Genomic DNA, 9997 nt, shown 5'->3' on the forward strand with positions numbered 1-9997 from the left:
TGCTCCTTTGAGACAGTCCTCCCTGAAAATGCACACGGAGTGGGGGAAGGTGAAGCACAGAAGGGTTGTCTTGACAGGACTCTTTAAATAAGGTCAATTGACTGGAAAAAGTGTGCACCTGCCTACACCTCCCCAGTCTGGAAGAACCCAAGTTACTTTGCTTCACATTCTTTTAAAAATATTTTCCAAGTTTCCTCCTGTGATAGCAAGAAATGACTGTTTAATTGGGGAGAGCAGAGCAGCAGATTAGCACATAGTACTCTGAATAGCATCCCAACATCTGCTGCCACAGATTTGCTGACAGCTGTTTCGGCAGAGTAGCTGGAAAATCTGATAATCCTGAACATTAAATTTCTTGTTAGCTGAGCAATGGTAAGTGCCAGTCTCTAGCATGACCCTGAAGGACAATCTGCAGCTTTGAGCAAATGCTGCTGGCTACACTCGGGCATCACATGCAGCACCTCTGAGAGCACGCATCTGGGCACTGCTGCATCGGGGCTGCTTCCCACAAGGTGACATGTGGCAGAAGGGACTTCTGGTCCCCAAGGGGTACTTTTCTTATTCCACAGTTTAATTCTATTTGCAACTTCAAGGAGGGTCCAGGCTGAGTGCCTCTTCTACAGAGTACCCAGCAATGATGTGCAGCCAGTATGGGGACTCTAAAGGCTTTGGAGACTGTAGAATAAGAAAATAACACTTTACTCTCACTAGGACCCAGTTAGCCTGGCTGAAAGTGTTAGTCACTGTACTCAAGTGCTCTCTGCTTAATGCGCCTGTGTCCATCAACCAGTCGGAGACCATGGTGTTTGGCACAAACCCACAGCTAAGTTTATTTTGCAATGAAGATCTACAGCTTCAAGGTGCTGAGGAAAAAAAAACAACAGGACTATAACAGCACCAGAGCATCTCCTACTCATCCCAAGAGGAGCAAATCCTCCCAAGCAGCCCTAGAGTCACCTGTACAGCCAGCTCCTGCACAGTACATCCCACCAAGATGGTGTAAAGACACCTTTGAAACTCCCTTCCAAAAGTCTTCAGTCCCAGGTGGATCACAGCTTGGCCAAGCGCACAGTCCCACTTTATCATAAATGAAACAAAAATTTGTCAGCTGGGGACTTTGTAGTGAGCCCAGCCCTATGCTGAGACATGGGTACAACATTTGGTGGCTGTAACTTATTTTAACTTCAATGCTTAAGAACAAGAATAGGCCAAAGCTAGGAAGCTCTTCCCTTAATTACCTTTTTAAACCTGCTCTCACTGTAAATGACAAACACTGATAATAGCAAGAGTCAATCCTAATAACAGTTGTGCGTTTTTGCAAATCGCAGTTATCTGCATGGCAGCCCACAATCAGCAGGAATGCCAGGAACGTGTGAAATCCCAAGTACACGCATTACTTAAGAGGCCCATTAAACACCATTCTCATTCTTGTTTTCACAGCTTATTGAGTAGCTCCTGTGCCCAAATACTATTTCATGGCCAGATTACATCAAGGGAGAAGCAGAAGTTCCTCCTGTGGTGAGCGAATCAGTCTGACAACTGGGACTATGTTTAACCCTTTAGAACACAAAAATTCTGATGAAAGATTTAGGATCTGATCAGAGCTAAAACACTTAGGATTTCAGTTAAAAGTGGTATGAAATATTACCAAGCACCGCCAGTGCAACTGGGCTGGTGGCCCCCCCACCAGCTCAGGCTGCCCAGGGCCCCATCCAGCCTGGCCTTGGGCACCTCCAGGGATGGGGCACCCACAGCTCTCTGGGCAGCAGTGCCAGGGCCTCACTACACTCTGAGGGAAGAACTTTGCCAACATCAAATCTGAATTTCCTCTCTTTTGGCTTAAAGCCATTCTCCCCTATCCTATCACTATCAGACTGTGTTTCAAGGGGAAGAAATCAACTCACATAAGAGCATTCTTCAAAAAGCAAGGAAATTAATAAAACAAGGGAATTGCACTTCAGTATTTTCATGCAGAAAAATCACTGTCCCCAAATGCACCTGAATATCCCCCATTCATGCCTGTATATTGCCATAACAGCACAGACCCAGTCACAAGCTGATGCGAGTGCTACAAAAGAAGGTCCTTAATACAAGGTGGCCAGCATGGTCCCCTGCACAGATCTTCACAGATCTTCGCAGTGACAGTGATATGCTACAAGTGACAAGTTGCAAATGCTGCCTCATGGTCACCAGCAGCTCAGTGCTCAGCCCCAAAGGTCGCATCACGGGACTCATTCTAACAAGACAACTGAAGTAGGTGAGTTAACCCTGAGGGTATTGGCTTTCACAGCGACACACAGATCTGTTTGAGGCGTTGTGCAAACACAGGGGAGTACTTCCCACACAACTCAGATCTTGGAAGCAGAGCAGCCCCACAGAAATCGTCATCACACTTACAGATCACAGACCACAATTAGTCCCTAACTATGGGACGCTGACACAGGTTAGCGTTTGAACCTTTTGGCCTGCACAGAGACTACTTTTAATTTCAGCAAAAGATATCTTATTTCATTATTTTATAACAGTAATTATTTTTGCCATTTCACACTTCTAGTGCTTTGTAATTAAGGCAGGAGCTGGGACAGCACGTGAGTTACAGGGTGGCGAGTTGTGCCTGGGTGCTTTTAGCCAGGAGTCTGCAGCCACGTGGCACCGAGCGCACTGGGTCTGCATTTACTGGGCCATAAATAACACTCATGTGTGCCTTATGGAGGAGATAAGCCAGCTCACAAAACAGGGAATTTCAGGACTAAGCATAAAAACCTCCATTCATCACCAGACTGCACTCGAGAGAAGTGAACAGACAAAGCTGGGGTGGAAGAATGCTACCGTATCCCTGTTACCCAAGAAACACTGCCACAAACTCCTGTTCCTCCTTAATTTCATATGCAAGATACTCTACAGGTGTAAAAGAAAGAAGTTCCAACACCAGCTGTTATTAACTGAGCTCTGTGGCTTTCTATCAGCACAAACCACTAGTGGCTCTGGGCCATTCGGATAGGAAGAAAGTGATGACCATCTTCCTAGCTGTGCAGTTAGCCTGATTTCCTAATCACAATCTCACAGACCTGAGAGAATCCAAAAGAAATTATCTTCTGAGGCATGTGGACACTCCAATTCCATTTTAAGCTTGATTGAAGTGTAAGTGCCTAAGCCTCACTGACTTTCATGGACAGTTTGGGTTGGGGATCTAGGCAGAGTGACCATCACTTGGTGCATTCCCCTTTTATTTACGTCACTAGAGATGTGTTCAGCCATGATAATAAATGGTGTACTTTATCCCATTGGATTATGAAGATGGATCTCTGTTTCAAAATCAAATCTGTTCTCCCACTGAGCCAAGCAAAGAATTATTATTTTGCTGTAAATGAAAAGAGAAATAACATTAATAAAGGGGTTGGACTGGGGCTTTGGCATCTTCAGTATTTTGGCCACCTGTATAAATACAAAGCCAAATCTCAGAGTGATGTGGCGATCAGTTAATTTTGCCACAAAGCACAGTGTGAGAGCAGCATCTCCATACACTACACAGGCAGTGCAGGCATCACCAGGATCCCATCTGCTCAAGTAATCATGCCCATGTGCAGGGCTAGCATGATCTTCCTCACCATCTCTGGGTCATCTTGGTGTTCTTGCCTTGAAAAAATAAAAGACAAGACAAAAATCCCACTGCAAACCAGTGTCTTGTCCACTCTGTTTCCCTCAGTAGGAGGTTGTCAACACTCCTTCCTATGACAGAGCTGTCTTTGTGGCTCTGGGAAACAAACATGTCATTTATGTTCTTATGAAGTATTCCTGGTTTATATATGATGTATTCAGAACAATCCATCTTCTATCTTGGTGGCCTGTTTAGAGACTTAGGGAGCTGGCACTGATTAAATGTCTATAATAGAGAGCATTAATTTACCCGTCAGTAGAAAAATCACCATTGTAAATTGTCCCAGTCGGTTTGTATATCACCGAATGATACGCCGCATATCCTGGATGCATGTACTGAACAGCACTTGTACATAAAGCACGTTCAGTTAGCAGCACTGGTGTGCTTCAGCTGGCAACAGGCAGGAGGTGTGGGCTGGATTCTGCTGCCCTCTTTAGGATTTGTGCCGTGGACTCCTCAGTCTGATAAGAATGAAGGGAAAGGTCTCCCTGTGTCCAAATTCCCATATGCAATTCACAGCATCTCAAAGGAATGGAATAAAATTGCCATAGACTTTCCTTTTGATGATCATGCTGTGCTGCTTGCAACCTTGTTAAGATCTTTTTTTTTTTTTTTTTTTGCCATAAAGGGGAGAAAAATATTCTGTGTACATCAAAGTACAGAAGGCTCCCACATCTGTTGAGTTCACAGTCCCAGACAAAATATCCTGGTTACTCAGTAGAGCCCCTGGAGCACAAGGGCGAGGTCTTTGTGCCCTAAGCAGAGGTACCAACTGGTCTCACTCGAGCAAGGGAGCAGCTTCCAATTTGCAGAGGGTATGCGGATACCTCAGGAAAAGATGGCCAACCTTTTATTGTGGCTGTAGAGGAGGGCAGGAGGGTGGAAGGGGAACAAGTTAGGAATAACTGGATTTGGGAAATACCCTACACATGGGACCCAGGTGGCTGTGGACAGAGATGCTTAGGTGCCAGGGAAAAGACAGGGCAAAAAGGAGGTGAGAAGCAAAAGAAAATCTCAGTATGTTTGTTTAAAACTCTCATCCTGAGCTTTGCCTAGCTGTTGCTCTGCTTCATGCTGGGTTCATGCCCATGGCTGGCTTCCTTCTTCCCAGATACGGTACAGCCTGTGCAGCCCCAGGGCATGAAGGTGAGACAAGACAAGGCAAAACCTCCGTCTTGCTAATCCCTGAACACTTAGTGAAAGAGAAGCCAAATGCAGCTTGCCTTTCCCTTTTATTTTTTTTCCCCAAACATCCCACAGAAGCAAAGGAGATTATTCCTGTTGGCAAAACATGCTGCTCCTGCCTCAGTGTGTCCTTTACAAAGGCAGTGCCTTCAGATCCATCAGCATTTTGGTGCTGTGAAAAGAAACTGTTTTTCCCAAGCGTGCCAGTTTGGCTTCCTGCCTGCTTCCCACCCTTGGGCACACAGGAGCTGCAAGAGCTTGAGATGCAGGCTTTTAAGAAGCAACATTGCCACTCTGACCACTTGGGAACTCCCTTACTCAAAGCTCCTGGCACTAAAGTCAAGATGTGATCTTTCATAGAATCAGAGAATCATTAAGGTTGAAAAGACCACTAAGATCATCAAATCCAACCATCAACCCATCACCACAATACCACCAAGCCATGTCTTTCAGTACTACATTTCCACTCTTCTTGAAAACCTCCAAGGACAGTGACTCCACCACTTTTCTAACTGTCAGCCCCTCAAAATTAATCAAAGAGTTGAAAATCCCCTCTGCCATTCATCGCCACTGATAAAGGTCCTCCCACCAGAACCAAGCTCCCAGTGTTGCTGCTGATGCAGAAGGCAGGAGGTGACTCAATTCACTCTCACAGAGCCGCTGTAGCTTCTGCCACGCAGGTTCTACAAAACCTGCTAAGCCTCAGGGACATGGTGGGCATGGCTTCAAGTTCTATGTTTGGTAATATTGCCTGAGTTATTTAGAAGGCACCATCCTTTCAGAAATTAAGGTCAAGGTTTTGAAAAACAAGTTGTGACTTCCAGCAGGTCTCCTGCTGAGCTATTTTTTAAAGGATGAGCTATTTTTAAAAGCTCTTATTTCCACAAAGGACTACAAAGTATTTGGTAGCTTCTGAATCAGATGAAATCAGATTTTTTCAAGGGCAGAGCAAGACTTTGGGTGCAAACACTGCCAGGCTCCACCAGGTGGTAGCCTCACTGGAAGCTGTTGAGCATCATTCACTGCTGGGAGGCAAAGTGAACCGGTCAAGCATGTCCAAGCATTACTGTGTCCGTAACTACTTTCAGGATGTGGATGGCCCCATCTCATCAGCTCTGACCACATAGAATAACCTCCCAGCTAGGTCTGGCTGTGGAGAAGCTGACAGCCAAAGCTCAAAGCATGCACTATGGGCTGCTGGGTTTCCACAACCCCAGCACAACATTTCAGTAGTCTAACACTGTGCCAAGCATCTGCTTTACACTAGAGTCCTTGCACAAAAAGTTATTTTTATCTGCAGAGCTCCATGCTATGCACAAGTAAATCCCTGTGCATTTCTTAACGGCGTGATTTATCAGTCTGGCTTAGAAAACTCAAGTCTCAGAAGTCTGTTGTCAAAGTTAATGGAGCAAGAATATGAACTGCAGCATTTTATGGTTATGGTCACTTCTCCACAGCATCACCCTGACAGCCTTGGATCCAAAATTCTGCATTTTTTGTTCAGGCTGCAGCCACAAGTCCAGCAGGGGCATGGAAATGCCTTTCTTTCAGGCCTACAAAGCCTAAATGAGAGAGAGTTTTCTTCTTGATGCTTACCTCAAAAGACTGAATCGGTTGCAGCAGTTGCATGCCTACACAAATGATGGGCATGGAGAGAAAAGAGTGTGGTATTTGGCACAGCTGTGTTGTGTTTGTACCCATGGAGAGCAACATGCGTATCACTTGGCCTCACAGAGAAACAAACACACATAAAAAACCAAATACAACGCTGCTAGGTGGAGGTACTCACTGTGTCTGTGCACACCCCAGCAGTTCAAATCACATTGTAGAGACCCACTTGGACAAATAATGCATTGTTTCATCAGCTGATGAACTCCATGAGGTACTAAAGGATCCTTTGCCTGCTTGATAAAAGGTATGACAATAAGGGAAGAAAGAAAAATGAAAGAAGAGCTCTCTACAGGAAGGAAAAGCAGGGAAGAAGTAAAAAATCCATATTAACCCCAAACTTTGCTATCTAAGAAGCTCAGAAGAGATGTAAGCAGCAGGACAAAATCTAACAGCAACATTACAAAAGCACCTGAGTCTCAAGAATGAAAAATGCGAAAAAAACAAAATTTTGTCTAATAGTTAAGTTACTGATAATTTGTTTTCTGGGAGCGAAAACAACCAGAAATAAATGTGATGCTGTGGCCTGTGCTGGGAGGCAAGGACAGTGCCTCCCGCATCAAATACAAGCACTTTCCCTTCTGTCTCAAAATCAAGAAGGTGACCGTGTCCTGGGCTTTGAAACCCATCCAGTCCCCAGTCAGCAGCAGTAATAAAATGAGCACATAATGCCACCTTCTGGCTACAGTGGAGGACACAATAAAAACACTGGCAGAAAGATCAGGCTCCGTCCCTCCTGCATGCAGGGCAATGATATATATCACTTGCTTGGGGAAGTCAAATTTCTTTTGCTGACTTAATCCCAGAGCCAAAATTAATCAGACATCCTAGCTAACAGGATCAGGAAATGCCATAAATTATGCTGCCTCCAACCTAACAACAGCATTAACAGCACGAAAAAGGTGGAGGCCTTTTTTGATTAATAGCTGTTTAAGTTGCCTAAAGGACCTATGAAACCTCCTGCTGGCTGACACAATGAACAACATTTTATATTAACCGATAGAAAGAAATGTCTTTAAAAGTGATGGATCATGCAGATGCGAGATGGAAGCTAGGTGATGTGACTGTCTCAGAGCTGTGGATATGATGGTTCCCTGCTGCCCACAGCCTGGCCCAGAGGGAACACTGTCACCTTGAGCTGAGCACCTTAAGCAAAAGCCACACACTGTAATGGCTTGGGTTGAGATGACTCCAGGCAGAGCTAGAAAGTTGATGCACATGAAATCACATGCAACTCATAGCATATTTTCTTTATGCACAAATCAGCAAGCTCAGCAGTCTCCTATGCACTACTCCTATGGTTGCTCTCCTGAAAACTCTAAGCACTTCGAAAAGATATTTATTTGCACTCTTTTGCTTAGAAAAAAATCCTCATCCTAGGGTGACTGGATTTCAGAGCATCCTCCACCACGCACTATTGCATACCATCTTTAATCTACATGAAATGGATAATGAGCCCATCTGAAGTGGAAGAATTTCTTCTCAGGAAGAGTGGCAGTGCATTAGCACAGGCTTCCCAGGGAGGTGGTGGAGTCACCATCCCTGGAGGCGTTCAGGAAGATGGAGATGTGGCACTGAGGGACATGGTCAGTGGTATAGTGGCAATGGGTTGATGGTTGGACTAGATGATCTTAGAGCTCTTTTCCAGCCTTAATGATTCTGTGATCTTCTGTGGGAAGAGGTGTGGTTTACACTTCTTTTGCATTGATGCTATCAAGTGTAACATTAGCAAAGCAGCAGCAAATAAAATCCCACAACTGAGATAGCCTGTTCATTGGCACCAGAACTCCCCGGTCAGATGTGATCGTGGCTGAAAAAATCCTTTAAGGATTTTCATGATTTCATATACCTGCCATTTCATCCAGCCAAGAAGTTTTGTCATTGCTCTTCAGCAGTGAGCATTTCTACATAGGCCTAAAATTTCCTCTGACATTACCTTTTGATGATAATTTATCCGCAGTGGCAGAGAAAGACTTTCAGAGTAGAGGCAGAAATTGCCAGCAGATTTGAACTCCGCAAAATATTTCAGAAGGACTTCTCCTAGTTGAGATTCTTATTCCTTTGATGACCAAAGCATCTCAGTTCCATTCCTAACCTCTTAGACTCATGCACTTCTCCCTGTCCTCACCTGACACAGTTCTCAACCACTGATTAAATTTCCTGTCTTTGTAATCCTTAACAACTACCCCTTTTAAAGGGCTCCTTAAAAACTTATTTCCTTCCTGGCTGCTTCACCAGTTCAGTGTTCTGACCCTTACTTAAACCTTAACATCAACCCTTCCATCTTGTCCCCACCGCCATGTCCACACCAGGTCTCGCTGATGGACAGTCTCTCTCCCAGCCACCTGACTCCTGCACCAAACTCCCACCCATCCTGCCACTGGGACCATCTTCAAATGCTATTTTTCACTTAATAGATAGAGGAAGTAATTATCCACCATTCCCATCTCTGAAACCTTTTTGGTGAAGGTGCAAGCTAGAGCAACCAGACCTTTCTCCTACACCTGGAGCAACTCTGAGGAGGGCCAGAGAACGAATACAAGTTATTATAGAGAAGCTTAAACTTTAAAGTAAACAAAGCAGCAACTATGTAACTTAAAGCCTAGCTGAGATCATGTCCACAGGAACATACCTGGCCTGAAACGATGTCCATCTTTTTAGAGATCTGACTCATCTGCATTTTTCTGAGCACAGAGAAGCCTTTGAGGCTGTTTGTTCCATGGAGAAGCGAATACTTTCCTTATAGGCTTGAAATAGCCTCAAGCCTACCAAGCAAGCTTGCCTTGGCTCTAGGGAGGCCAAGGATGCCCATATCAGGTGCCCTACTCACTCACTCTGTCAATTAATCCAGACAGGCCAATGCTTTTCCTTTGCTAACTGATGCAACGAGTACCTAATTAAGAGACTCCCCATCACTTTGCAATGTTCTCTGGCTATTCTGCCAGGTGGAGCCTGAGCAGGCACCCTCCTCCCAGCCTGAGCTGCTTCTCCAGCTGCCAGTCATCAAACATCACCACACCACCAGGGCTCATGATGATGTAAGCTCTCCCTATCACACACACACTGTTCTGATACCTTCTTCTACTGCCTCCTGGTTTGTATGATCCAGCAGATGGATGCCTTCGTGCCTTTGTCTACCCTGACCTACTTCTCCCTCTCATCCTCTGCTGGCTGTCTCTCTGGAGTGTTTGACTCACTGCAGACACAGAGATGCCGAGCCTGCCCACACACCTCTTCTTTCCTGATGCTGAATTAATCTTTATTTTAGACATAGAAGTACTCTGCACTGATTTCCCCAGCTGAGCCATGATCTTTTCCTTACTGAGGTCCAAATCACCTGCTCTCTTGTGTCTCCAGCTTGCCAGCAATGGTTCTTCCACATTTCTCTTGCAGGAAGGGAGGCTCAGGGTGAGTAGGATCAAGAAGAAAAGTTGTCTGAGAACACTGGGGGCTGAGGAGTCCCTGAGCTACCAGCATGGGTATCTG

The 9997-nt window shown here is 45.1% G+C and overlaps 1 long non-coding RNA gene across 1 annotated transcript in view; it reads right to left on the reverse strand.

Moving 5' to 3' along the window:
* The window catches only part of LOC110400764, a 34874-nt gene extending 25539 nt beyond the window's left edge, over positions 1-9335 (reverse strand). Inside the window, exons 1-2 of the long non-coding RNA XR_002440060.1 lie at positions 9144-9335; positions 6633-6744 (exon numbers count right to left, since the gene is read on the reverse strand). This is a non-coding gene — a long non-coding RNA (uncharacterized LOC110400764). The remainder of the gene's footprint in view (positions 1-6632; positions 6745-9143) is intronic.

The sequence above is a fragment of the Numida meleagris genome, chromosome 6, assembly GCF_002078875.1.
Source record: "Numida meleagris isolate 19003 breed g44 Domestic line chromosome 6, NumMel1.0, whole genome shotgun sequence".
NCBI classification, from domain to species: Eukaryota; Metazoa; Chordata; class Aves; order Galliformes; family Numididae; genus Numida; species Numida meleagris.